Source organism: Astatotilapia calliptera, chromosome 17 (genome assembly GCF_964374335.1).
Source record: "Astatotilapia calliptera chromosome 17, fAstCal68.1, whole genome shotgun sequence".
Lineage (NCBI taxonomy): Eukaryota > Metazoa > Chordata > Actinopteri > Cichliformes > Cichlidae > Astatotilapia > Astatotilapia calliptera.
Genome location: NC_137438.1, coordinates 756,813 through 783,992, shown reverse-complemented (window position 1 = coordinate 783,992; position 27,180 = coordinate 756,813). Strand labels below are relative to the sequence as shown.

General features: G+C 43.4%; 1 long non-coding RNA gene across 2 annotated transcripts; it reads right to left on the bottom strand.

The window, feature by feature from the left end:
* Window positions 1-9,231: 9,231 nt before the first annotated feature.
* LOC113009281 (uncharacterized) lies at window positions 9,232-13,322 on the bottom strand. 2 transcript variants are annotated; one of them, XR_013902788.1, is made up of 4 exons: window positions 11,928-13,322; window positions 10,849-11,017; window positions 10,064-10,512; window positions 9,232-9,955 (listed from the first exon to the last, which is right to left on the bottom strand). It is a non-coding gene; the product is annotated as an uncharacterized LOC113009281 (long non-coding RNA). The 2 variants fall into 2 exon arrangements; XR_013902787.1 differs by having other exon boundaries at window positions 10,849-13,322.
* Between the last annotated feature and the right edge of the window lie 13,858 nt (window positions 13,323-27,180).

Below are 27,180 nucleotides of genomic sequence, written 5' to 3'. Positions count from 1 at the left end.
GGCGAAGCGTGTGAAATGGTCAATGACTACAAGGATGTATTCATAACCCCCTTTGCACTTGTCAAGGTGCAGGAAATCAATTGAGACAAGTTCAAATGGGTGAGTAGTGACAATATTAGTCAGTGGTGCTCTGCTCTCATGACACGGCTTCTTCTGTTTTATGCAAACACACCTTCTGGTCACATAATCCTCTACTTCCCGTTGCATATAGGGCCAGTAAAACCGGTCCCGTATCAGTGACAATGTTCTCTCTACACCTTGATGGCCCATTTCATCATGTAGCTCCTTTAGTACAGTACTTTTGTGTATTTCTGGTAGGACCAACTGTTTTCTGTTTGCTGTTTTTCTGTGCAAGATCCCATTCTCATCCATCTCCAATTTGTCCCACTCCCTCAGGAGACATATGACCTGTGGGCTGAGTTTTCTTAGCTCTGAACGTGATGGTTTTTCCTGTGTTAGTTTACACTGAATTACAGGTCCAATAGTCGGATCACTTCTTTGGTCCTGTTTGATCTGGCCTTTTGTCAGTGGAATGATGGAAACATCTGTGGCCATGGCTGAACACCTGACTGAGACACCCATGGACCATGACACATTGGAGTCATCCTGCCTTTCCACTGCCTGTGTGGTTGCTCCAATTGCATCGTATGCCATTTCCTCTGTGCATTCATTCATAAACGTTTCCATGTCTACCGGCATCCTGGAGAGGCTGTCTGCATCCACATTTTCTTTACCAGGGCGATATTTAATTGTGAAGTGAAAATCTGCCAGTTCTGCTACCCATCGACACCCTGTTGCATTCAGTTTGGCAGTGGACAGTACAGGTAAGTGGATTATTGTCGGTGTACACGGTGAAGAATGGTGCATAATATAGGTAATCACGGAATTTTTCTGTGATAGCCCACTTGAGAGCAAGAAACTCTAACTTGCCTGAATGCAGGTGGTAATTCTTCTCAGCTGCAGTTAAAGTGCGGGAACCATAAGCAATCACACGAAGCTTTCCATTCTGCTTTTGGTACAACACGGCACCTAATCCCTGGTTTGACGCATCAGTGTGAACGGTGAATGGCTGTGAAAATTCTGGAAAGCCTAGAACAGGGGGCTGAGTTAGACAGTCTATCAGCTGCTCTAGTGCTAACTGGTGCATGTCGGTCCACTCAATAGGTGTACTCGAAGGGACACTACACCTGTTTCGCTTTGTTTGCCACTTTAATCTTGTGTTTCGCTGGGTCTCAGCATCTGCAGGTCCCTTGAGCAAGTCGTACAGAGGATTTGCAATTCTGGCAAAATCCTTGATGTATTGTCTGTAATAACTTAGTAGGCCCAACATTGCTCTTAGTTCACCAACAGTACCTGGCTGTTTGTTTTTCAAAGCTGTTACAGCAGCAGTGTCTGCGGGGTCTATCCTGCTTCCCTCTGCTGACACAATCCTGCCAAGGTACCTCACTTCTGTCCTAAACAGGTCACACTTTCTTGGTTTGAGTTTGATTCCGTACTCCCTGAGTCGGCGCAGCACTTTCCTGACATCCTCAACATGATCCTCAAACGTTCTGCTAAAGACAAGGACATCATCGAGGTAAGGCACACATATTTCATCCCTTAACCCTTCTAAGCACTCCTCCATGCAGCGTTGAAATGCTGCCGGAGCATTCATCAGTCCAAATGGGATTCTGACCCACTCATACAGGCCCCAGGGGGTCACAAAAGCTGTTAGGTGTTTACTGTCTTTGCCCATGAACCCCTGGTGGTATGCTTTACCCTGGTCCAGTAGAGAAAAGAGAGTGTTGCCACCTAAGTTGTCCATGATGTCTTGTACTCTGGGAATGGAGTGGCGGTCTGGGTGAGTCTTCCTATTCAGCTCTCGGTAGTCAATACACAAGCGCAATGTACCGTCTTTTTTTCTCACACAGACTACTGGAGAGGAGTAAGATGAGTTTGATTTTTCCACCCACCCCTGAGCTATTAGGTCCTGTAGGTAGTTTTTCATTTCCTGATACAAGGGTTTTGGTACAGAGAGATAAGTCCGTGTGACTGGCTCATTATCTTTCAACGAAATGTTCATTTGCAAGTTTTCAACACAGCCTATGTCGTCATCAGATTTAGAGAATGACTCTGACTCTTCTCTTAACATCTGACTAACAGCTTGTCTCTGGTGGTCATTCAGGTGAGTCAAGTCGACAGGTGGGTCCCATTGTTCACTTTTAGGTGTGTTCTCACCTGAGCTCTTAGCCTGGATGGGACGGACTGATGCAGTAGGGAGGCAGTCAGTTTTGAATACATTAGCAGGATATATTGATGCAACAGACTGCACAGTTCCAATAACAGTCCTACTTGGCAGTGTGATGTCATGGCTGGTGGGATTTTGTACACTAATGACAATTTTTGGTGTCATACCAGTCTTTACTAAAACAAGGGTATCACAGAACTCGAGTCCTTCAGGCCACTGTGGGTTCTCATGAGGCTCGAAGATCAGGGTTCTATCTTCTTTGAAAGGCGGGGCTTGCACACGACACTCGATTTGGAGGGAACTCTGTTTAGGCACTTCAACTCTCTCATTTGTTGTTCTTACACTGTGCTCACATGGCTGTCCCACTGTCACTGCATTAACAAAAGCTCTTGCCCTACTCTTTCTGAGGTGAGGAAAAGCTACTTTTACTGTTTTCATGAGTTTCTCTTTATTCTTAGTGTTTGTCTTATCCTGTACTCTGTTTGCAACTAGGTGTGAAATCACATTGAAGCCAATTATGGGGCATGACTGTTGGTTGCCTTTTAACACTAACACAGGTATTAGCAGATCTTTATCAGTAGCAGCAAGTCTGAAGCTTACCTCGAGCCAACCAATATATGGTATTTCCGTCCCATTGGCTGCTTCAAGTTGCAGTGGTTCAAGTGGGTCTACTAGTTCTGCTATATCTCTTAGTTGGACATCAGGCAAATGGGTCTGTTTCCAGGCCGCATCTACAGCACAAATTTGTGAACCTGTGTCCCAAAGTGCCTGGATTCTTTGGTTGTGCAGAAAGCACTGAATGAGACATTTCTCTCCTACAAGCTCTTTTACAGTAGGCATCTTCACTGGATTACTTCTTTTTCTACACTTTGGTTTGCAACTTGACTGTGTTTCCTGTTTCTTAATAGATGAACATGTATGTGGCTTACAGTACCTTCTGTGCACAGACCAGTGTGTCTCTTGACAGTCTTTTGAGCAGTACAATGTTATTTTACAAACAGAACAACATTTTAACTTCATACTCTCTTCCTTTCCCTCACAGTTAGCACAATATTGGGACTTTTCAATGCTGTCGGTTGCCCCATGTCCCGTGGGAGCAACCTCCCTTAGTTTAAAGGGCTCCCTTTATCTGATTTGGTCAGTCTAGGTGCTTTACACCCTGCACGGAAATGCTCACTACTCCCACACCTAAAACAATGCTGGCAATATGCCTCACCTGCCTGCACACATGCAAAACATCTGGGACGGTGACTTGGTGAGGGATAATATCGCTGTGGTGCGAATCTTTGTTGAAACTGTGCTGTCCCATACACATGCCCAGGTCCATGTGCTGGGTGGTGTTCCTGTGCTGCTGCAGGAGGGTGCTGGTGGTAAAATGGCATGCAGTTTTGTTCAGCCTTAATGGGGAAAGGCTGCTGAGGTGCTGGGGTTGTCTTTTGAATGGTTTCTCTGATTTGGGAAACTTCAGCCCTCAAGTCTTTCAGCAGCACCATGTCAGCACGCATTTCCTTTATTTCTGTTAGAAGATCAGGGGGTGGAGGGGCTGGTTTCTCTTGAGCTGTGCTTCTCTTTCCCACTGGGGAATCATTAGACTGGACAGTATTTACAGCTGTTACTCGTGATGGAGCGGCATGTTTCTTTTTGTCCTGTCTTTCCTTTTCATTTGCGACTGCAATATTTACCTTCTCGAGCAACAACTCATCTGAAGTATTTGTTTGCAGGAGGTAAGGTTGCAGGTCACTTTTAATATTGTCATTCTGAAGACCAGTCAGGACAGTATGCATAAAAAGGCTCTGGACTAGTGCTGGATCATACTTTAGACTGGACTCAACTTCCTGAGAAGCAAACAGGATTTTCTGTCTCAAGTCCATTGTCCTGATCAAGAAATTTTGGGGTGTCTCTTTACTACTCTGAACCTCAGAGGTAAGTTGTTTGTATAACTCTGTGGCACCTTTCTCCTGGTAATGAGACCTGAGGATTCTCCTAAGAGCAGGTAATGTGAGGTTTTCTTTTCCTTCAAGATAACTCCTCAGCTGCAAGCCTGGCGTGATAGCACGAATTACAGCATCAGTGATTTCTGATTCTGGGTAGCCTCTATTGAGCCCGCTCTCAATTTGTTTGGCCAGACTGGAGAATGTCAGCCTGTCTTTTTGCCCCGGCTCTCCTATTTGAATCAGAATCAGAATCAGAATCAGAATACTTTATTGATCCCTGGGGGAAATTATTTTTTGTTACAGTGCTCCATTTTAAACCAACATTAAGACAAGACAGACAATACGCTAACTAAGAATAGTACAATATATACATATATATACATACATACATACATAAGTCACTTATAAATAAATATTTGGAAAAGAAACATGTGTAGCTGTAGCAGCAAACAGTGTGTTAAGTGGATGCGTTGTACAGGGAGATGGCCACAGGCAGGAAAGATTTCCTGTGTCGTTCAGTGGTGCTTTTCGGTAATCTCAGTCTCTCACTGAACGAGCTCCTGTGACTGACCAACATGTCATGGAGTGGGTGGGAGGTGTTATCCAACATTGTCTTTATCTTGGACAGCATCCGCCTCTCCGACACCACCTTGAGGGAGTCCAGCTCCATCCCCACAACATTGCTGGCCTTACGGATCAGTTTATTAAGTCTGTTGGCATCTGCGACCCTCAGCCTGCTCCCCCAGCATGCAACAGCATAGAGGATCGCACTGGCCACCACAGACTCATAGAAAATCCTCAGCATTTTCTGGCAGATGTTGAAGGACCTCAGTCGCCTCAAAAAATAGAGACGACTCTGGCCCTTCCTGTAAAGTGCTGTGGTGTTTTTAGCCCAGTCCAGTTTATTGTCAATGTGTACTCCAAGGTATTTATAGTCCTCCACAATGTCAACACTGACCCCCTGGATTGAAACAGGGGTCAAGTGTTTCCTGGTCTTCCTGAAGTCCACGATCAGTTCCTTGGTCTTTGCCACGTTGAGCTGCAGATGATTCTGCTCACACCACGTGACAAAGGAGTCGACCACAGCCCGGTACTCTGTCTCATCATCCCTGCTGATGCATCCAACCACCGCAGAGTCATCAGAAAACTTCTGAAGATGGAGGTCTCTGTGCAGTGGCTGAAGTCTGTGGTGTAGAGGGTGAAGAGGAAGGGGGAGAGGACAGTCCCCTGTGGTGCCCCTGTGTTGCTGATCACCTTGTCAGACACACACTGTGGGAGACGTACATATTGTGGTCTTCCTGTCAGGTAATCAACAATCCAGGACACCAGAGAAGCATCCACCTGCATCGCTGCTAACTTATCACCCAGGAGGGTCGGCCTGATGGTGTTGAAAGCACTGGAAAAGTCAAAAAACATGACCCTCACAGTGCTCGCCGGCTGGTCCAGATGGGTGTAGACACGATTGAGCAGGTAGATGATGGCGTCCTCTGTTCCGAGACGAGGCTGATAAGCGAACTGAAGGGGATCCAGATGTGGTCTTACTATGGGTCGCAGCTGGTCCAGGATGAGCCTTTCCAGGGTCTTCATGATGTGGGAGGTCAGTGCCACGGGCCTGTAATCCTGGGGGCCACTGGGACGAGGCGTCTTTGGTACAGGGACGAGGCATGATGTCTTCCACATCACCGGGACCCTCTGCAGACTCAGACTCAGCATAAACAGTTTATGAAAGACTCCACACAGCTGGGGGGCACAGGCCTTGAGGACAAGGGGACTCACTCCGTCTGGTCCAGCAGACTTGCCTGAGTGAAGTCTCCTCATTTGCATCTCAACCTGGTATTGAGTGAAGGTGATGGGTGGGGGAGGGGTGTCAGGAATCTCACAGGAGGTAACATGTGAAGAGAGAGGCTGGCACAGTGGTGTGGCTCTGGATTCCAGGCTGACTGCAGGTGAGGTTGTGGGGGTGGGAGCAGACACTGTGGTGTCGAATCTATTGAAAAACAGATTCAACTCGTCGGCTCTATTCTCACCTCCCTCAGCTCCCCTGCTGTTGGTTGGCCTGAATCCAGTGATGGTCTTCATGCCCCTCCACACCTCTCTCATGCTGTTCTGCTGGAGTTTCCACTCCAGCTTCCTCCTGTAATTGTCCTTAGCCTCTCTGATCTTGTCCTTTAGTAACACCTGGACCTTCCTCACCTCCTCTTTGTTGCCCCCTCTGAAAGCCCTCTTCTTGTTGTTGAGGAGGGCTTTGATGTCCTTAGTCACCCACGGCTTGTTATTTGGGTAACAATGAACAGTCTGAGCTGGAACAATGGAGTCGGTGCAGAAAGTTATGTAGTCTGTGATACACTCAGTAAGCCCATTGATGTCCTCGGCGTGAGGCTCACAGAGTGTTTCCCAGTCGGTCACCTCGAAACAGCCCTGTAGTTCTGCTATTGCCTCCTCTGACCACCTTCTAAAAGTCCTGGTGGTCACAGGTTCCCTCCTCACAATTGGCACATAGCGGGGGGTGAGGTGAATCAGGTTATGATCTGACCTACCAAGTGGGGGGAGGGAGGAGGAGCTGTATGCATCCTTGACGTTAGCATACAGTAAGTCTAAAGTTTTCTCTCCCCTGGTGGGACAGTCCACATATTGTTTGAATGTTGGTAGTGTATTGTCCAGTGATACATGGTTGAAGTCACCCGAGATCACAATAAAGGCACTCGGGTGCTGAGTCTGTAGCCGAGCTATGGCAGAGTGGATAGTGTCACATGCAGCTGTGGGGTTAGCAGAGGGAGGAACATAAACAGCCACCAAGATGACGTGAGAGAATTCCCTGGGTAAATAATACGGCCTGAGTCCAACAGCACACAGTTCAGTGTCCGGGCAACAAATCCTTTCTTTGATTGTTATGTTGGCAGGGTTACACCACCGGTTGTTAACTAAAACAGCAAGCCCACCTCCTTTACGCTTACCGCTAGCGATGCTGTCCCTGTCCGCCCGAACAGTGTGGAAGCCTTCCACGGAAGCATTCTCATCGGGAATGACCTGGTGCAGCCATGATTCGGTGAAACACATCAGGCTACACTCTCGGTATTCCCTCTGACTCCGTACCAGTGCTGAGAGCTCGTCGATTTTACTTGCCAACGATCGCACATTTCCCATCACGATAGACGGCAGACACGGTTTAAACCTCCTCCTCGCTTCGAGCCTCCGCTGTCTCACCGTCACCTTTTTTCTTCTCTTCTGTCCTTGACCTCTGCATCCCCGATGTGTTTTCCTCCAAATTTCAGCTGGTACTTCTGCGGGCCTGGCCAGCGAGCCGGCCGGCATCAGGGCGATCAGCTGATCTCTGGAGTAAACAGTCCGTGCGTGTAGGAGATGTGCTGCGGTCCCGTTCCATGATAAAAGTAACAGTTAACAATTTGGCTAACAAGTTAACAAGTAACAATTTGGCCTGATATCTTAAAATCTTTGCGCCACATGGAACTGTTTGGTGCTGTTGGAACAATGTTTCTCACTGGGGTGCGAGGACTTAAGGCAGGATTCATGCTATTCCTCATCAAGTCATGCATTTCACCCTCTTTTTGTTTTAAGAGCAGTCTTAATGTCTCTATCTCCTCCTGGCTACTTTCCTGGTCCTGAAAAGCTAGATCCACTGTTTCATTCACACCTTGTTTTTTATCCATTTGTATGTCACTTATAATGTCCTGGACATTAAGAAGTTCTGACATACCTTCATCCTCTCGGGTAGCCAGCTCGGTGCGTTCAAGGTGCTTAACTAAATGCGAGACTAGCTGACTGCGCGTTCTATTAATCACAAACTCTTTTCCTGGTCCTGAGATTTGAAGTACATCACATAATTTAGTCAGCTGCTCTAAAGTCAGTTGATACAGTGTTCCTTTAATCTCCAGCTGTAGCTTTTCTAATTCAGACTCCATCTTGTCATAGGAGTTAGCACAAGCAGTCAGTTGAGAAATGATCAGACTTAGTTGGCTTTTACTGCCCCCTAGTGGCCACTTTTTCCACTTCAGGATACAGATACCAACGTAGGTCTAGCGATGTCTCTGCTGCTTTAATATGCTCCTTTCTGATACCTGGGTCGTCTGGGGGGGATGATCAACGAGAGGATTTCTCTTACAGGTCAGGGATGGTCCTCGAATCAATCATCCCAGCGGTGCCTCCAAATGTTGTGCCCTTAAACAGGGGAAATAGTGAGGAGAGGTGAAAGAAAGGCACAGACACGCAGCTCTCACTCTCACTCGTCTGTATTGAGTGAAGGAGGAAGCGCGCGAACCCACCTACTGGAGCCCTGAGGCATTAACAATGGATCGACGCACAATCAACCCAGGCAAAACTGTCACTACTTATCTCCCTCTATATTCCCACTGCATATTCTATTCGAAAACAGTCAAAGCAACAAATAAAACATTAATAAGGGCATGACATGAAATATAAGGAACAGAGATGTACAACTTCAAAACTAATCAAATTTATGATCCACCACACTTGCTGCGGGAGATTTCACGTGCCACGTTTGAAGAGTAAGCTAGTGAGTGATGTTGTGTCCTGTCCGACTATACCATATTGCACCACGGGTGGTGTCGTGAAATAAGAGGAAAGTGCAGTCGGGAAATTGAAGAGTTAGAATATAGTTAAGACGGCTATCTGATAACTCGATATGTCTCCCTGTTACCTCTACGATGTAAAGTTATGTGCTGCATTCATTAAAGAGCACTGTTCTTTGATGAGGACTCAGCTAATTACTCAGCTACATTTGCGAAAGAAAGCAAAGGCATTGTCATATATTTTTACTTCCTATGATAGCCCGACGGGCAGGGCTGAGATAGATTTTGGTAGCCCGACTGGAAATATCACTAGCCCCGGGACGTCGGGCTAGCGATTTTGCGAGCCCTGATATATATTTTGTTAATATTTTGGCTATGGTGTCTTGTTTTGAAATGTACAAGAGTAAAAGTGTTTTTAGCATGTGCTTCAAAGCTAAGTTTGACTGGGAAACTCAAAGCTCAATAGGCTGTATCAACAGAAATTCACTGCAGCCTATGTAATATTTCATGCATCATAATTTATTCTACTCTATCTTGCAAATACATATTTGTGTGGCAATGTCATGCACAACACACACAACTATTAGATCCTTAAGATCAAACCCGTGTCATTCTTTTGGTCCACTGCAGTGCAGTAGTCAAAAAAAAGAATAAGTGAAGTGTCCACAGATGGCCAGGATAGAGCCCAGAGTGTTAATGTTTAAAATGTATAAAAATATTATTGATTACAATTCTTTACTGTTAATATCAACAATAAGCTTTTTATTTTGAAATTACAAGTTTAAAAAAATGCTGTTACATTTACATTTAATGCTGTTACACTGTAATCCTTTATTATAAGTATGGACACAGAATCAAGTGAACAACATTTTGAAATAAGTTTAATTGGAATTTTGTACTACGCAAAAAACAAAACAAAACAAAACAACAACAACAACATATTAAACAAACAAACAAACACAGCCAGTGCCTTCATTTGTCCATTACATGTCAAACATAGCACTGACCCTTAGTCCCTGCTCATCAGCACATGCTTTCAAAAAGAGCTCCATGTCCTCTGCAAACTGAAAAACAAAGAGGAACAAGTCCCTTGCTCCAGTGTCTTCTTCCTCTGACATGTCTATTAAGACCCTCTGCTCTTGATTTAAGGACACATATTTGGGCATTGTTACATGTCCACAGAAAAGTGCCTTATTTTGGACAACCCACTGCACAGCAGGACGCAGATCTTCAACAACTGCTGGCTCCTGTGTCAGGCAAATGGGGATGAAAACATAGTTATTTCTCTGTTGCAGAACAGTTATTCAAATTTCACTAACCATGTAATTACACTACTGTTTAAAGTGAATACTGACCTGACTGACTTCCTGGAACTTGCGCTTTTTCAGTCTGAAAATGGGCACGTGTTGTCCTTCAAGCACAGCTTTGGCTTCCTCTCTCCAGTGTGCAAATAGCTTGCCAGAGCTATGAAGAGTAAGGCCACAGTGAGGGCATGTCATTTTCATGGACTTTCCATCAGCTGCAGTTTTATTGAACACAGAGGGTAGAGCATATGAATGTTCTAACAAAGACTCAGAAAATGGTTCAGATACCGAAGACAAAACCTTGGGGGGGAGACGGGGCTCCTCGAAGAGTTCAGCGGGGAGCAGTCCTGATAATGGTGGCTGACTTGGCATTGAAGAATGCTGACAAGACAATAAATGCCTTGCCATATCCCCACGCCGTATGATTGTAATCTTACAGACAGGGCAGTGAAAGTGTCCTGTTGTCCTACAAGGCAGCCTGCACCGGCATATCATTTTATCTGTAAGAGAAAAAAACAAACAAACAAACAGATGTAATTTAAATGTAGTTGTATAGAATGCAATCAATTTGTCTAACAATCAGATTGTACATGTTAACAAAAACATCCAAGCCAACCTCAATAATGAAAGCAAAATGGTATGGATCACAAAGGTTATGTCAAGAAAAGTGGTGAAAAGTAAATAAAAATATATTTTATAAAAACACTATTTTTGTTGCAGATGAATGAACTGAACTGTACAATATCAACAGCAACTTTTAAGTCAACAAAGATACTGCAGAAGTGCTTAAAAAAGTGCATATTTATAACTATAAAGTATATTTAATACAAACATACCTTTGAAAGGCAAAGCATTTTTTATATGCACACTTAGATGCTCCTCAATCTTTGCCCTGACAGTAGGGCTGAAAGTGGGGCACAGAGGGCAGTGAAAGAGTCCTCTGCAACACGTGTTGCATTCCTGCAATTCTGGCTTTAAGCCCAAATTCCAGATTGATGTGTGAATCTAAAACAGAGAGAGAAACAGATAAACACCATATATACATTTAAGTTAAGGTTTTAGCAGAAATAACAATTTACAGTTGGCATGTAATAGATTTGGGAAGAAAATCCTTGAAAAAAACCCCACAAATATTTTACAAGACACTTTCATTTGTGAGACATGTTTCTATTGACATATAACAGTCAATTGAACAGGGGCTAACTAAAATCTGGGCAATAAAAAAGCTGTACAGAAAAGAATAATGAATAGAAGTATTGATAAATATATAAATCTGTTTGTGACGGAATTTACTGTGTTGACGCTAACCAAAGGTGTCACAAGTGCACACGTTCCTTACTACAGTTTAGATACCTCTGTTTAGAAAGCACTGACTCGACTTTTTAGTCAAGTCGAAGTAAGAAGTACAGGGTTTAAAATATAATTTATGTACAAAATTTTGAAGTAATCTTGCGTCCAAAGCAGCGTGCGGGGGGCTGATTTACAAATGTACGGATTACAAAGTACAGATACGCGTGCTAAAATGTGAGAAGTAGAAGTATAAAGAAGTATACAGTAGGCACAAAAAAGTACAGCAGTAAAGATACCAGAAAATTCTACTTAAGTACAGTATTGAAGTATTCGTTATTTTGCATCTCTGACGCCAACAATAAATCATACTCTAATGCAAAATGTGGTTTTTGCTTCTTCTCGCCCACAGAAGAAGTTAATCCAGCTCTCTTACTGAAACCAGGCCCAGGAAAAAGCATATCTGTGTGTTTCTCTGCCATGGAGCACGATGAAAAAACATTCAAATAAGGAGGAATGTTGTTGTAACGCTAAATAAGTGGCAACATGATCATTGTAAGAAAACTAGACGATTCCTAGAATTATAAAATCACTAACGGCAAATTTATTTAAGAAAGACTTAACCAACCTTTGTGATCAACTTGCAAGACTTCCACGGTATCCATGAATGTTTACGGCTAGTGTGGAGGTCACGTGCTTCCGGCTACTGTGGAGGTCACGTGCTTCCGGCTACTGTGGAGGTCACGTGTATCCGGTTACTGTGGAGCTCCACAGTGGCTGCAGCAAGACCCTTCTCGCTTCGGCTGTTATCAGTCCATACAATGGGTGTTATTAGCACAAATCAGTCCCATAGATATGGGCCATCTCCTGCTAGATTGTTCAGAAGGTTGTTCTCATCCATCCAGATGGAGGATCACTAACAGGACCGTGGAAGACTCCAGAATCCACTCTGGCTGGAATCCGGTGGATATGCAGTGTTTACAGGTAAGACCATTTACACGGACAGCATTTATAGAATGACTATTAAAAGTCAGCGAGTGTCAGTAATGTTAATGTGGTTATCTTAGTAATACACCGAGTGCTAATATAACAGCTCCTACATTTGCTTTTTACACATGTATGTAAGCATTGAGCCAAATTTAGTAATGCCAACAAATTAAACAAACAATATTTGTTACATAATACATCTGTAGATACACTGTCACAGATACTTTTTAGTAGAGGTGGGAATCACCATACATCCCACGATACGATATTATTGCAATTTTCTTAAATATTTTGCGATATTCAGATTCTGTACATAAAGGTAAACTTTATCAATATTCATTTTATCTAATATCAAAGTCTCACACTCAGTCTTTCTCTCATTTCAGTTTTATTGTTGACAAACTTGAATGGTTTGTATTACAGTCTAGTCCCACTGAACTGAATGCAACCATCTGGTACAATTATAACTATTCTGAACTATGCAATATGAAAACTATGCAGCCCCTTCAGCAACTGAAGAATTTGAAAGTAAATTAAAACAAAATAATTTTACATTAAATAAAAAAGTTTTAAACTTAATTAAAATAAAACATGTCTTAAATTAAAATAAGTAAACTGTCATGTTTATTGCTGCCAAAAACAAGTTAAACACATTTGGACAGTGAAGGAATGTCAGGATTCTTGCTCAGAAAAAGGATCAACATGCTCTGAAGTCAGAGTCCACAAAAACTTTTTTTTGTAACAAAATATCGATTTCTGCCGTCCCTGTATCGATACATTATTAGAAAACAAAATATCACGATACTACACAGTATCGATTTTTTCCCCCACCCCTACTTTTTAGATGACCTTTTTTTTTTCCACTTTTGAGCTTTAAACCTTTAAAGAAATGTCACAGGGAAACGGTGATCAGTTAGACCCACTGCAGCGTACGATAGAGGAACTCAGGGAAGAACACATACAACTCAGTGAAACGTTCATAGAATTCAGTCAATATATCAGAACAATCACTCGAGAAAACACACAACTCAGTCAAGCAAACGCACAAGTGAGTCAAGAAAACGCACAACTGAGTCAAGAAAACGCACAACTGAGTCAAGCAAACGCACAACTCAGTCAATCAAACGCACGACTCAGTCAAGCAAACGCACAACTGAGTCAATCAAACGCACGACTCAGTCAATCAAACGCACGACTCAGTCAAGCAAACGCACAACTGAGTCAATCAAACGCACGACTCAGTCAAGCAAACGCACAACTGAGTCAAGCAAACGCACAACTCAGTCAAGCAAACGCACAACTCAGTCAAGAAAACGCACAACTGAGTCAAGCAAACGCACAACTCAGTCAAGCAAACGCACAACTGAGTCAAGCAAACGCACAACTCAGTCAAGCAAACGCACAACTCAGTCAAGCAAGCGCACAACTGAGTCAAGCAAACACACAACTCAGTCAAGCAAACGCACAACTCAGTCAAGAAAACGCACAACTGAGTAAAGCAAACGCACAACTGAGTCAAGCAAACGCACAACTGAGTCAATCAAACGCACGACTCAGTCAAGCAAACGCACAACTGAGTCAATCAAACGCATGACTCAGTCAAGCAAACACACAACTGAGTCAAGCAAACGCACAACTGAGTCAAGCAAACGCACAACTGAGTCAATCAAACGCATGACTCAGTCAAGCAAACGCACAACTGAGTCAATCAAACGCATGACTCAGTCAAGCAAACGCACAACTGAGTCAATCAAACGCATGACTCAGTCAAGCAAACACACAACTGAGTCAAGCAAACGCACAACTGAGTCAAGCAAACGCACAACTGAGTCAATCAAACGCATGACTCAGTCAAGCAAACGCACAACTGAGTCAATCAAACGCACAACTGAGTCAAGCAAACGCACAACTGAGTCAATCAAACGCATGACAATCCGTATGCTGACGGTTGGTGGTTCTCCTGTGTTAATAAAACTCATCGTTTGATTGCACTTTTCCGGAGCCTCCGTCGTTTGTTGTCTGGTCTAAAGTTGATCGATCTCGCAACACCTCCTATATCCCTCCTTAATATTTGAACCTTAACACCAGTCAATAAATTTGGACTGTAAAACTTACCAAAGACTGTGACATAAACCAGGACGTGTGTTGCTTATATATGAAACCCAAGAGAAGCATCTCATCTGCATGTCCTGTGAACCTAGAACAGAGGCAGACAGACGAGCACAAAAACTCGGATGAAGGAAATTTGAGAAGGACCACACCCTGACTACTTCTTTAGATTACATTACCCACAGTATTTAAACATGAATACATTTGATCCGAGTAGTAAAAAGTAGCATTTTGCTTTCTTTTCAACATATGACAACAGAAGGACAGCCCATCTTAGTTGAAAGCCCACTCACCACGACAAGGTGCGGGCCACGAGTGGGAACACGGGACAAGACAAACTAAGACAGGGCAACATACAGATATACATATACTTCATACACATCAACAATACAAGACAAAAAGGTAAACAATAACAATTTATTAACAATAACATTTTATGTTAACAGTTTGAATTTTAAACACTGAATGCAAACTCATTAGAGCAAAACGTACTCTCATTTAAATGAACTAGGGCCTGTTGTGTGTTTGTTGTTGGTATGTGTTTGGCTGGAAAGCTGAGCCATCAGTGTGTGTACAGCTAACGAGAATAAAAGGGAAATGCCACAGAATGCTGAGTCGTGGTCGTGTCGTGCCTCCGACCTGTCACAAATTCCTATCAGCAATTACAAAAGTAGCAAACAGTGGCAAGAGACCTGTTTTCTGTTTCTTCTGCTGATGATTCAGTCCTGTTTATGTGGACTGTAAACCATGGGCAGCAGAGGAATAACTGGCAGTAACTGATAACGACAGCTAGGACTGAACAACTAGTGATTTATTGTAAGTTAAATATAAATTTAGTTATATTCTTTGACCAGATATATATCCATCTCAATTCTAATCTAAAATACAATATATTGTATTTTAGTTGTTATATATATATATACACACACAATATATATAACAAATGTAGTGCTCTCCACTATGTGAACCCCTCACCTGAATTGTTCACTAAAGTAAACACACAGAGCAGTAGCAGATTTTTTTAATGTGTTTTATTTATTTTCATTTGCTGCTAACTGCCTTGTTTTCATTTGTAGTTTTTGTAGTAGGAAGAACTACAAAATCCACAAATAAACAAAGTGCAGTTAACAAATGTAGTGCTCTCCACTATGTGAACCCCTCAGCTGAATTTTTAGGTTTTTCAGTTCAAGCCAATGAAATGAAATCCAAAAATTCAACCCAACAATCAAATGATCCCCTATGAGCAAGCACTCTGGCAACGGTGGAGAGGAAAAACTCCCTTTTAACAGGAAGAAACCTCTGGCAGAACCAGGCTCAGGGAGGGGCGGTCTTCTGCCATGACTGGTTGGGAGGTGAGGGGCAAAATAAAATCAAACATAAAGGAGAGCACAGGTCGGTGGACTGTGGCTCGAGTTTAAAAGATGCTCGAATCCCGCCTGAGGTGGTATGGACACGTGATTCGAAGCGATGAGAACTCAGCAAAAACGACTATTAAGGATCGACCCAGACGGCGCCGGCCTTGAGGCAGACCGAAAAAACGGTGGATGGACAAAATCAAGGAAGACATTAAGACCATCAACGCGTCACCTGAGGACGCCTTGGACAGAACCAAACGGAGAAACCTTTGCTGAGGAGCGGACCCTGCACCAGCGGGAACAACGCCAGGATGAAGGTGGACTGTGGCTGGAAAACATCATTACTGTTTTTAAAGGGTAACTGGTCCACAATTGTCGATGGGACGTGTGCATGCAAGCACACGCAAGCCATCCCCGCTCTGTGGGGTCATGACAATAATCATGACCCCACAGAGCGGGACATTCGCTTCAGCCGAAAAACCTAGAGGCGACCCAGATAGCAGCTGCAGAAAGAACAATGAACCATCCGACATTTGTGAGTTCTTCGTTCCTTTCCCTGAGTTGTCTGATCTCTTCACAGAGTCGTCTTCTCTCTTGCCTCAGTTCTTCGTTCTGTTGCCTGAGGCGTGTGATCACTTGCCCAAGTTCCATGTATTCTCGAGTGACTTGTGCGTTGTCTCTATTGAGTTGAATGATCTCTTGCCTGTGATGTCTGTTTTCTTCCGTGAGGCGTGTGATCACTTGCCCAAGTTCTATGTTTTCTCGAGTGACTTGTGCGCTTTCTTGATTGATTTGAATGATCTCTTGGCTGTGATGTCTGTTTTCTTCCGTGAGGCGTGTGATCACTTGCCCAAGTTCTATGTTTTCTCGAGTGACTTGTGCGTTGTCTCTATTGAGTTGAATGATCTCTTGGCTGTGATGTCTGTTTTCTTCCGTGAGGCGTGTGATCACTTGCCCAAGTTCTATGTTTTCTCGATTGACTTGTGCGCTTTCTTGATTGATTTGAATGATCTCTTGCCTGTGATGTCTGTTTTCTTCCGTGAGGCGTGTGATCACTTGCCCAAGTTCTATGTTTTCTCGATTGACTTGTGCGTTTTCTTGATTGATTTGAATGATCTCTTGCCTGTGATGTCTGTTTTCTTCCGTGAGGCGTGTGTTTAATGCAGCGATGTCTAAGTTTTGACTAACAACAATTTGTAGAATTTCAACTGCCGTACGCTGCACTGGGTCTGACTGATCTCTGCTTCCAGATGGATTATTCGACGTTCCCTGTGACATTTCTTTGGAGGTTTAAAGCTCAAAAAAGTTAAATCTCTGAATGATTTAAATGCAAAGGTCAGCTTTGTCTAAGGTCAGCTTTGTCTAAAACAACTGGCTCTTTCTGATGTAAACTGTTAAACGACCTCCTCTATTTATAGACTTGGTGGGTGTGGCAGAGAATGTGATGTCCCTGTGACATCACGATGATCCTTTGATCTTCTCAAAGGATCATTGTGATGTCACCGTGACGTCACAATGATCGTTCGAGAAGATCAAAGGATCAAAGGAGCGCTGTGGATCATTCTGAGCATGCTCAGATCAATGAACGGTCATTGTGACGTCATTGTGACATCACGGCGACATCACATTCTCTGCTACACTCACTAAGTCCTTAAATAGAGGAGGTCCTTTAACAGTTTAGACAAAGCTGACCTTTGCATTTAAATCATTCAGAGATTTAACTTTTTTGACACTTTTGAGCTTTAAACCTTTAAAGAAATGTCACAGGGAAACGGTGATCAGTCAGATCGACTGCAGCGTACGACAGAGGAACTCAGGGAAGAACACATACAACTCAGTGAAACGTGCATAGAATTCAGTCAATATATCGGACAAGTCAGTGGAGAAAACACACAACTCAGTGAAAACTACATACAACTCTATCAAGAAAACACACAACTCGGGCAAGGAAACGCACAATTGAGGCAAGAGATGGCAGAACTCAGACAAACTGTGGAAAATCTTCAGCGCCCAGCGGTACATGAACAAGAGACAACAGAAAGAGAATCGCCTGGTTCGTGGGGTCTAAACCTACTTAAAGTAGGTTTAACTGCTGCCGGATGTGTCATTGCTCTTCCTGCAGCTTTCTGGGTCGCCTCTAAGATTTTCGGCTGAAGCGAATGTCCCGCTCTGTGGGGTCGTGATTATTGTCATCATGTACTCATATATGTAAGCATTGAGCCAAATGTAATAATTCTAACATATTAAACAAACAATATTTGTCTCTTATGTATAATACATCTGTAGATACACTGTCACAGATACTTGTCTTTGAGTGAAGATTTAAGGTGATAGGAAATATAAATAACTGCAACTTGAATCTCTGACCCAGAGTTCAAGCTCACTGCTGTAATATATATATATATATCATAATAATCTGACAATACATATAATATTGGCCATATTATATTTACATTACCACAGTGAGATGACTTCAGTCTCATGAACAACATCAGCTAATTGTTATTTACTAACTAATCTTAAATGACTGTTCAGCACAGAAATGAAGCCCAACAATCATGTTTACAGTCCTTTGGTCTCAGATGAACAAAATATGTTCTCCTTCATTTCTGTCACACAAAGCTGTATGACACGTTTCTCGCGGTTAGTATCATGGTTGCTAGGCAACCTGAACAGCGCGACGAAGGCTAGACCGTCCCATTTCACAAGCCTCTCACTTCCGCACTTCTCGTACTTATAGTACGCGCCGTACGTAGTACGCGTGCGGTCGCTGGATTGGGACACAGCCTGGGCCTGCCAGAGTCAGAAATGAGGATAAAACAGGAAGTTTGACAGCAGTGAGTTCCTGCAGCGACCTCTCGTTTCTCTCCTCAGTGCTGCATGTTCGTGAACGTGAGCCCGGACGCGAAGGAAACTCTGCTGCAGTTCGGCTCCACCATACGGCAGGTGTCGCTCGGCAACGCGACGCAGAAAAACAACAGAAACGCCAAGTAGGACAGATGTTTCAGGCACGAGAAGTCCCTGGACTTTTTGAGGGGACAACAATAATAATAACAATGTGCAGTAAAACATACACTCATTCTTTTCATTTATTAGGTTCCTGTGTCGTGTTGTTTGTGTTGGCAGTGAGTTGGAGGGCGGGGTGGGGTGGGCTGCTTTTAACCAGGTAAAGCACTTTGTGCTACATTTGTGTATGAAAAGTGCTTTATAAATAAAGGTTGATTGATCAGCGCTATGTGGCCAGAAGTGTGATAATATCATTTATTTTGTGTAATAAACAACTGCAAGGATAGATGATTACAACGAATAGATGACTAATACATAAAAGTAATACATATTTTAATAATGATGATGAGTTATGATGCGTAATCATGGGAACAAGTGGGTTTACAAACAGGAGCAGCTGATTAGCATTAGAAAAGCTGAAATAATACCTCAACTGAAGCCATTTGTACTAAATGCATATGTGCACTGTTACAAGAATATTTTTCGTTCTATTGTTTTCTATTAATTTATATAATTTTAAGTTAAGCAGGACAGTTCTTTTAAAGAAAGATTTACTTATATTCTCAAAAGTTAAGCATGACAGGCTTCTGTTTAAGAAAGAGACCTGTTTTACTGTGTTAATGTTTTCATTTTGAGCTAAAAATAAATGGCTAAATGATCATTTGTTTCCCATATGGTCATATCACAAAGAATATGCATCTGCTTAAATCAAATTCAAGTCAAATGGTTAAAAAATAATTTCACACACAAAAAAAAGAGCTACAAAATTCACCACACTGGGAAGGGTGAACTGGGTTGCCCGGCCCTGGCCACGAGGTGTCCCTTATTTATTTTTCAGGGAGTTGGCAACCCTAGGTCAGACCCTTACGGGCACACGGGACAAAAGACGTTAGCGTGCTGCCCAACTTTCACCACGCTCATATTTATAATTACACGGTTCTTGGAGTGAGTGCATACACTCATGAAGTTTAGTAACTTCAGGTCACTGCAACAAGCCCAGGTACAGTTTACCGACGGATGGGTACAGGACCTTGAAATGCACGTGTAGAACGCAAGACCATCGTACCTATCATAAGTTTACCAGTCTCACAAATCGTCGTCATAAACACACATTCGTTAACCGTTTATTAATAGGACCTTTGAGCTCAGCGGTAATTAATTAGTAGTGAAAATAATTTCTGGTAGCATCACAGAAATGTAGCAGTGACAATAATATTGTATGTTGTAATCGCACTGGACAATTAGTGATACAAAACAACTGTTTTATCCTGTGAATAAAAGTATATGTTTTTGTCAGTGTACCATGGTAATAACAGAAGCGAAACGCAATATTGTGTCAGGACAATTCACTATTTATGCACAATAAACAAAGGAGCATAGCGCGACCATTTCTGTTCAGCGCCAGACTTGCTGGTAACATATATCACCAATTATGTTAAGAAAAATGACGCATTAACAACTAAAAAACTCTGACCTTTGTGGGAATGCTTGGAGCAGACTAACCTGTGAGCTGGAGTGTTCTGGGACGTTATATTTGGTATATCCAGACCATCCGTCGGCTCTTACTTCGGAAACATGGCTTAAAAAATTTCTCTTCAACGACGTAATCCGATAAAAAAACAACGATCTCTTTACCCGTCGGCTTCCCGTGGCTGTCATGCGACCGGCTATTGCAGTTAATAATACAACAGCTTCTTGACATTTTTTGGGTTTCTTTTTATCGCTGTGTAACTGAGTTCAATTGAAAGCCTGCGTGCGCTAGTACCTCTTGCCACAAGTTCCCAGAATCCTTTGCGGTTTTACCCCTGAATGACGTCACATTTTCAATCTTTATCCTGGTGGGCCGGTCTCTAGTTCATATGCCCGGGCCGATTTTTTGTCCCAGTCCAGCCTTGCTGGGCCCCCCTTTGTTTACAAGAAAAATGTTCGCGACCCCCCTCCCCGCATGCGCGCACAAATCCTCCAACCACACACGCCCATATTTTGCTCCATTGCGGTTTATTTCACACCTCAAACATTTAGTAAAAAATTAAGCAAATACAAGTAATATGCAATAAATTACAGGTAGTAAGGAAATAAACTACTAACTCTTTTACGCTGCGTCCACACCTACACGGGGATTTTTGGAAACGCAGCTGTTTCGTCCACATGTAAACGGCGTCTCGAATCACCGAAAACGGAGATTTTTTAAAACTCCTTTTTTGCGTTTACGCGTGGACGAGGAATACAGAGTCCTGGTTCTTACACACACACTGGACATTCTGGACATTGTTTTCACTTCATCACTTAAATCACTTTAAGCATATTTGCACTGCACAAGACACTTACAAATGTGGATTGCACAACACTGGTCATTATATTCTTCATTTCCAGTTAATACTTGTACAGCTGCTGTTATTGTGGATATATTTATTTATATTTCTTTATACATTCTTATATAGTTCTATATTGTGTATTTTGTTGTACAGTTATTTTATTTTCAACTTTAATTTATATATTTTATCTCATTCTTTCCCAGTTAAATCTACCCTTCATTCTAATTTGTGTTGTACAGTTATTTCATTTTTAACCTTAATTTATATTTTATTCCTTCCTAGTAAAATTTACCCTTTTTAATTTTTCATATTTATTTCCTATCTTATTCATAGCCTTTTCCTTTTTTGTTTCCTTTAGGTCACGAGCAGTTGTCCAAGCATTTCACTACATATCGTACTGTGTATGACTGTGTACGTGACAAATAAAATTTGAATTTGAATTTGTCCATACCTTGGATGTTCAGTGGTTGCAGTGGAGAATGCTTGTGCCTGCGGAAGTCTACCACCAGCTCCTTGGGTTTACTGGCGTTGATCTGGAGGTAGTTCAGCTGGCACCAGTCCACAAAGTCTTGGGTCAGTCCTCTGTACTCCTTGTCGTCCCCATCAGTGATGAGGCCGACTATTGCAGAGTCATCAGAGAACTTCTGCAGGAAGCACTGGGTGGAGTTGTGGGAGAAGTCTGCAGTGTAGATGGTGAAGAGGAACGGAGCCAGAACCGTTCCCTGTGGGACCCCCGTACTGCAGACGACCCTGTCCGACACACAGCCCTGAGTCCTCACATACTGTGGTCGGTCGGTGAGGTAGTCCAGGATCCAGGTAGTGAGGTGATGGTCCACTCCAGAGTTCTCCAGCTTGTCCTTCAGAACCGAGGGAAGAATAGTGTTGAAGGCACTGGAGAAATCAAAGAACATGATTCTCACAGTGCTTCCAGCGGTCTCCAGGTGAGCGAGGGAACGATGTAGGAGGTGAATGACGGCATCATCCGCTCCAATGCCAGGCTGGTAGGCAAACTGAAGTGGGTCCAGTGATGAGCTTGTTAGGCGCCGAAGCTGAGCCAGGACCAACCGCTCCAGGGTCTTCATCAGGTGGGATGTCAGAGCCACCGGCCTGTAGCTGTTGAGGTCCTTGGGGCGTGAAGTCTTTGGCACTGGTACAACACAGGAGGTTTTCCAGAGCTGTGGGACTCTTCCCAACCTCAGGCTCAGGTTGAAGAGGTGCTCCATCACCCCACACAGTTGGTCCGCGCAGGACCTGACGACCCTCGAGCTGATGCCATCTGGACCCGCTGCCTTCTTGCCATTAATCCTCCTCAGTTCCCTCCTAACCTGGGTGGTTGAGAGAGACAGGCTGGAGCCTTGTGTTGAGTGTGTATTGGATGCTGTTGTTGGGGGTGGGGAGGAGTGAGCAGGGTGAATAGAGGAGGTGTGAAGGGTCTGAGGTGGAACAGCAGCAGTGGGGGTGGGTGAGTCTGCAGCCGATGTTGGAGACTGCCTCATGGCTGAGTCAAATCTGTTGAAGAAATGATTCAGTTCATTTGCCCACCTCACGTCCCTCCCAGGCAGAGAGTTCTGCTGTTTGTGGCCTGAGATGGTTCTGAGGCCTCTCCAGACTTCACCAACGTTGTTTTGCTGAAGCTGGTTCTCCATATTTTGCCTGTAGCTATCCTTCCCATTCCTTATCAGTCTCCTCAACTCTCTCTGCACCCTTTACAACTCCTCTTTGTCTTTGGATTTGAAGGCCCTCCTCTTCTGCTTGAGGACAGCTTTAATTTCTGGGGTAATCCAAGGTTTGTTGTTGGAGAAACACTGTACAGTCCTGGTAGGTACGGTGTTATCCACACAGAAATTAATATAGTCAGTAATGCATGTAGTAAAATGAGAATAAGAAAGAAAAGTATTTCCTTGTGCCCCCCTTTCCCTGTTAATGTCCTACCTGGCCCCCTGGCAACACTTTGCTAGACCCGCCCCTGCACAGTTACCAGCTGTCAGCTACCTAAAAAAAGGACCCTGGTGTTATTTGTCTCTCAGAAACAGTTCATAACTTCCCTTCAACTCATTCATGTCACCTAAAAGGTAAACCTGTTTCTCCATCACAGCTCTGATGATTCAGTAAGGACATCTCCTGGTTTCATCTTCATGTTTCCCTCTCACCAGATAACCAAACCATATCATGACCAGCAGCTTTACAGCTGTGGCTCCAGCAAACATCAGCTGATACTAGAAATTAATGTTAAATAAATTCTAACAACAGCTGATCAAGCTTAAAAGTGCTGCTGTTGTTTAGCGCGACATCCGCTGGTTTCCTCTTTCGGCGCAAAGTGGGCGATAAACAAACAAGAGAGCCGATCAGCTGATCATTGATCAGTTTCATGATTGAAGTAGAAACGGGAGAGGGAGGGGGAGAATGAAAGAAGAGGCAGCTGTGCAGCGTAAAGACAGAATAACTCCAGCTTTGTGCCTTTTTCATTGTAGCTGAATTACGGGACAAACTGTTCCTTTTCAGCTCAATAAGAAACGCGAATACCAGACGGGACGGTTGGCAACTCTAATAACTTATGAACAAAATAAAGTTCAACATCAGTAACATCATAGCACCACCCAGCTGTATAGAAACTCCGTCATGCTAGCTAGCACGCAGTACGGAAAAAGTCAGAATAACGAAAATAAACTCCACCTAAACTTGGTTCATATCTGACCCAGAGAGACTGCAGGTCATAACTTCTTACCTGAAGTTCAGTTCACACTCGGACCGGCGGCCGCCTCGGGTCTCTGCTCCTTCTGCGCCCCTTTTCCTTCATCCACCTGCTGGCCTCCACCACTTGCTAATGTTACTGAATCTGTGGAAGCTCCGCGATAGCCACCACACGAAGTAACGAGTAACGACCCTATCTAAATCCCAGTAACGACTAACGCGTTCCTGATTTTGGCATAATAACTAGTTACCGTGCTCGTTACCACAATAATAACGTTACTGTAACGCGTTACTTAATAACGCGTTAGTCCCAACACTGCTGAGGATACATTCATCCACCAGCCTCAGAAATCACAAGTTAACAGCTACTCAGATCAGAGCCCAGATAAATGCCACATAGAGCTCCAGTAACAGACACATCTCTACATCAGCTGTTCAGAGGAGACTGTGTGAATCGGGCCTTTATGGTCAAATAGCAAGCAGAAGAGATTAGTTTGGGCCAAGAAACACAAGGAATGGACATTAGACCATCTGTGCTTTGGTGTGATGAGTCCAAATTTGAGATCTTTGGTTCCACAAAGGTGAACGATGGTCTCTACATGCATGGTTCCCACCATGAAGCATGGAGAAGGAGTGTCTGGTAGTGTGTGCGCCAGTGAACATGAACTTTTAAAACTCAAAATGTTTTTTTATATACTGGTTCAAAGTATTTGTGAAATACTTTGGTTTTTATGCTGGACTAAAAAACTGCAGTCACAAAGACTGACTCTGAGCACTTTTCGGTGATTACAGAGTCATAATAACATGTCATATATGAGATTATCACCATGGCATGACATCACATCATGTATGTATTTGCAATATTAAAAATAAAAACAGCTGACAGTGTGTTTTCATATTTTCATTCTGTGCTTAAAGGGAGAAAGGTTTATAATTTATGCAGTATTGCTGTCATTGCTTTTATCTATAGTTTGTTTTTTTTGTTTTTTTGAGAATAACAGCACCAAACCTGAGAGTGAGTCAGACTGCAGGATGAACACTGAGCTGTTTGTGCCCCCCAGTGGTCTTTGACCACAACATGCTTCCAGTGAATTCCCGAATCCAAGCTGGATGATGAGCTGTGTGTCATCAGCAGCCACTCCACCTTAAAACGGACTTCACGTATAAAACTTGGGTCATTTATTTAAGAATTTGCACCATATCCAGCCTTCTTGTGCCCCCCCTGTACAGAAACTCAAATGTTATTTTCAGACTTTTATTTTAAGGAACCTTACACCTGTACACATGGTACACATTCACAAATAACGTTTCATTTAAAAATTTGTAATAGAGGAGAGGAAACATATGCTAATGCAATGTTAATAAATGGGGATTTATGAACACTAAACTTTCATGTTCAGAGAACACGCTCAGGTATATCTGGAGGATCTGAGTGTTCATGTGATTTATATTCTTTTCTATATATAAGATAAGATAAGATAAGATAAGATAAGATAAGATAAGATAAGATAAGATAAGATAAGATAAGATAAGATAAGATAGAACTTTATTAATCCCTCGGGTGGGTTCCTCTGGGAAATTCGATTTCCAAAAAGCACAGCACCTATATGCAACAACGTCCAATGTTACATGTTAGTCAACTTCATTCACATTAATTAACCTTCAGCTTTCGAAACGTAAGTTTTCATATTTCCTTTAACCACTTGAATGCACCTTTTCTAATTCGCGTTTTACCAGGGGTCCGCGAAGGCGCTTCGTTGGCATTTTACGGCCTCCGATTGGTTCGATTTGTGTTATTTGCACCACGTGACACCAGACATGGCCGCCAGCGAGCCGAGTAAAGACGGTAAGTGTGACTTTTTAAACGTGTCCGCGGCTTTATTGCTGATATCTGGTGGTCTGCGTGCAAAGCTTTGGGTGTCGGTGACTCTCCGAGTCTGTGGGAATTCACAATCAGCAGAAAAAAGGCTAAAAAAAATCAGAAAAGCAGGCGGGAACCCGCCCGGCTAAGCTAGCAGGCTAGGAAATAGCTGGGCTGCTAACTCTGATTATACAGCAATCTCTATATTCAGTCAGTATCCTCAGTCTGACAGCTGCGAAGTTTATTCAGGATTTAACAGCGTGTAAAGTCTGAGCTCGATTAATGAGTTATTTAATTAATTCATTAATTTTTTTTTAACTTTTAGATCATAGTTTTGTCCCCACGGGTGATGAAAATAATTGTATACAGACAGATTTTTGTAGATCAGAGGGAAATGCTTCTTCATGCCAGGCTGTACATTCTCGCTTCCGCTTGGTTTTGACTCACCTGGTCTGGAGTAGAGTGTCCATCCATCCATCCATCTTCGTCCGCTTTATCCGAGGCCGGGTCGCGGGGGCAGCAGCCTAAGCAAAGAGGCCCAGACCTCCCTCTCCCCAGCCACCTCCTCCAGCTTATCCGGGGGAACACCAAGGCGTTCCCAGGCCAGCCGAGAGATATAGTCTTTCCAGCGTGTCCTGGGTCTGCCCCGGGGCCTCCTCCCGGTAGGACATGCCCGGAACACCTCACCCAGGAGGCGCCCAGGGGGCATCCTTGTCAGATGCCCGAACCACCTCAGCTGGCTCCTTTCCATGTGGAGCAGCAGCTGCTCTACTCTGAGCCCCTCCCGGATGGCCGAACTTCTCACCCGATCTCTAAGGGAGAGGCCAGCCACCCTTCGGAGGAAGCTCATTTCTGCCGCTTGTATCTGCGATCTCGTTCTTTCGGTCACTACCCACAGCTCGTGGCCATAGGTGAGGGTAGGGCCGTAGATCGACCGGTAAACTGAGAGCTTCGCTTTTACACTCAGCTCCCTCTTCACCACGACGGACCGGTGCAGCGTCTGCATTAGGGCTGCCACAAACGATTATTTTGATAGTCGACTAGTCACCGATTATTTTTGCGATTAGTGACTAATCAGATCATCATCCATTGGACGTACAGCGTACTGCTTATTGCACCGGCAGCATCTGGTCTTATATAACTATCATTAGCTTACAGCTTGAAGTGTTTGTGCTAACTAAAAATAAAGACAAGATGATAGTTTATTAATTTTTAATGAAATTTGCAGATTGTTTCGGTGAAGTTTAATAAACTCCTTGCTTTCTAAAATATAACAGGACACCGGAGTATATTCTCCAGAGTCTCACACTTCTGATAATCAGCTGTCTGCTTGACAGTTTTAGCTGTGCAAAAAACTATAACTTTAATCTCAGCCAAACCGATTTACTCAGGAACAAATAAAATACTAAAGAAAGCCAAACAATAACATTGTTAAGTTATCTAAGTGACTTATATATCATGTTTAACCTGAGTAGCGAAAGACGGCGGTGGGTTTGAAAATGATTTGCCGGGAGTCCGGTGTTCTCACGGCTCTAGTTAGCCTTGCCCCCGCCTAGC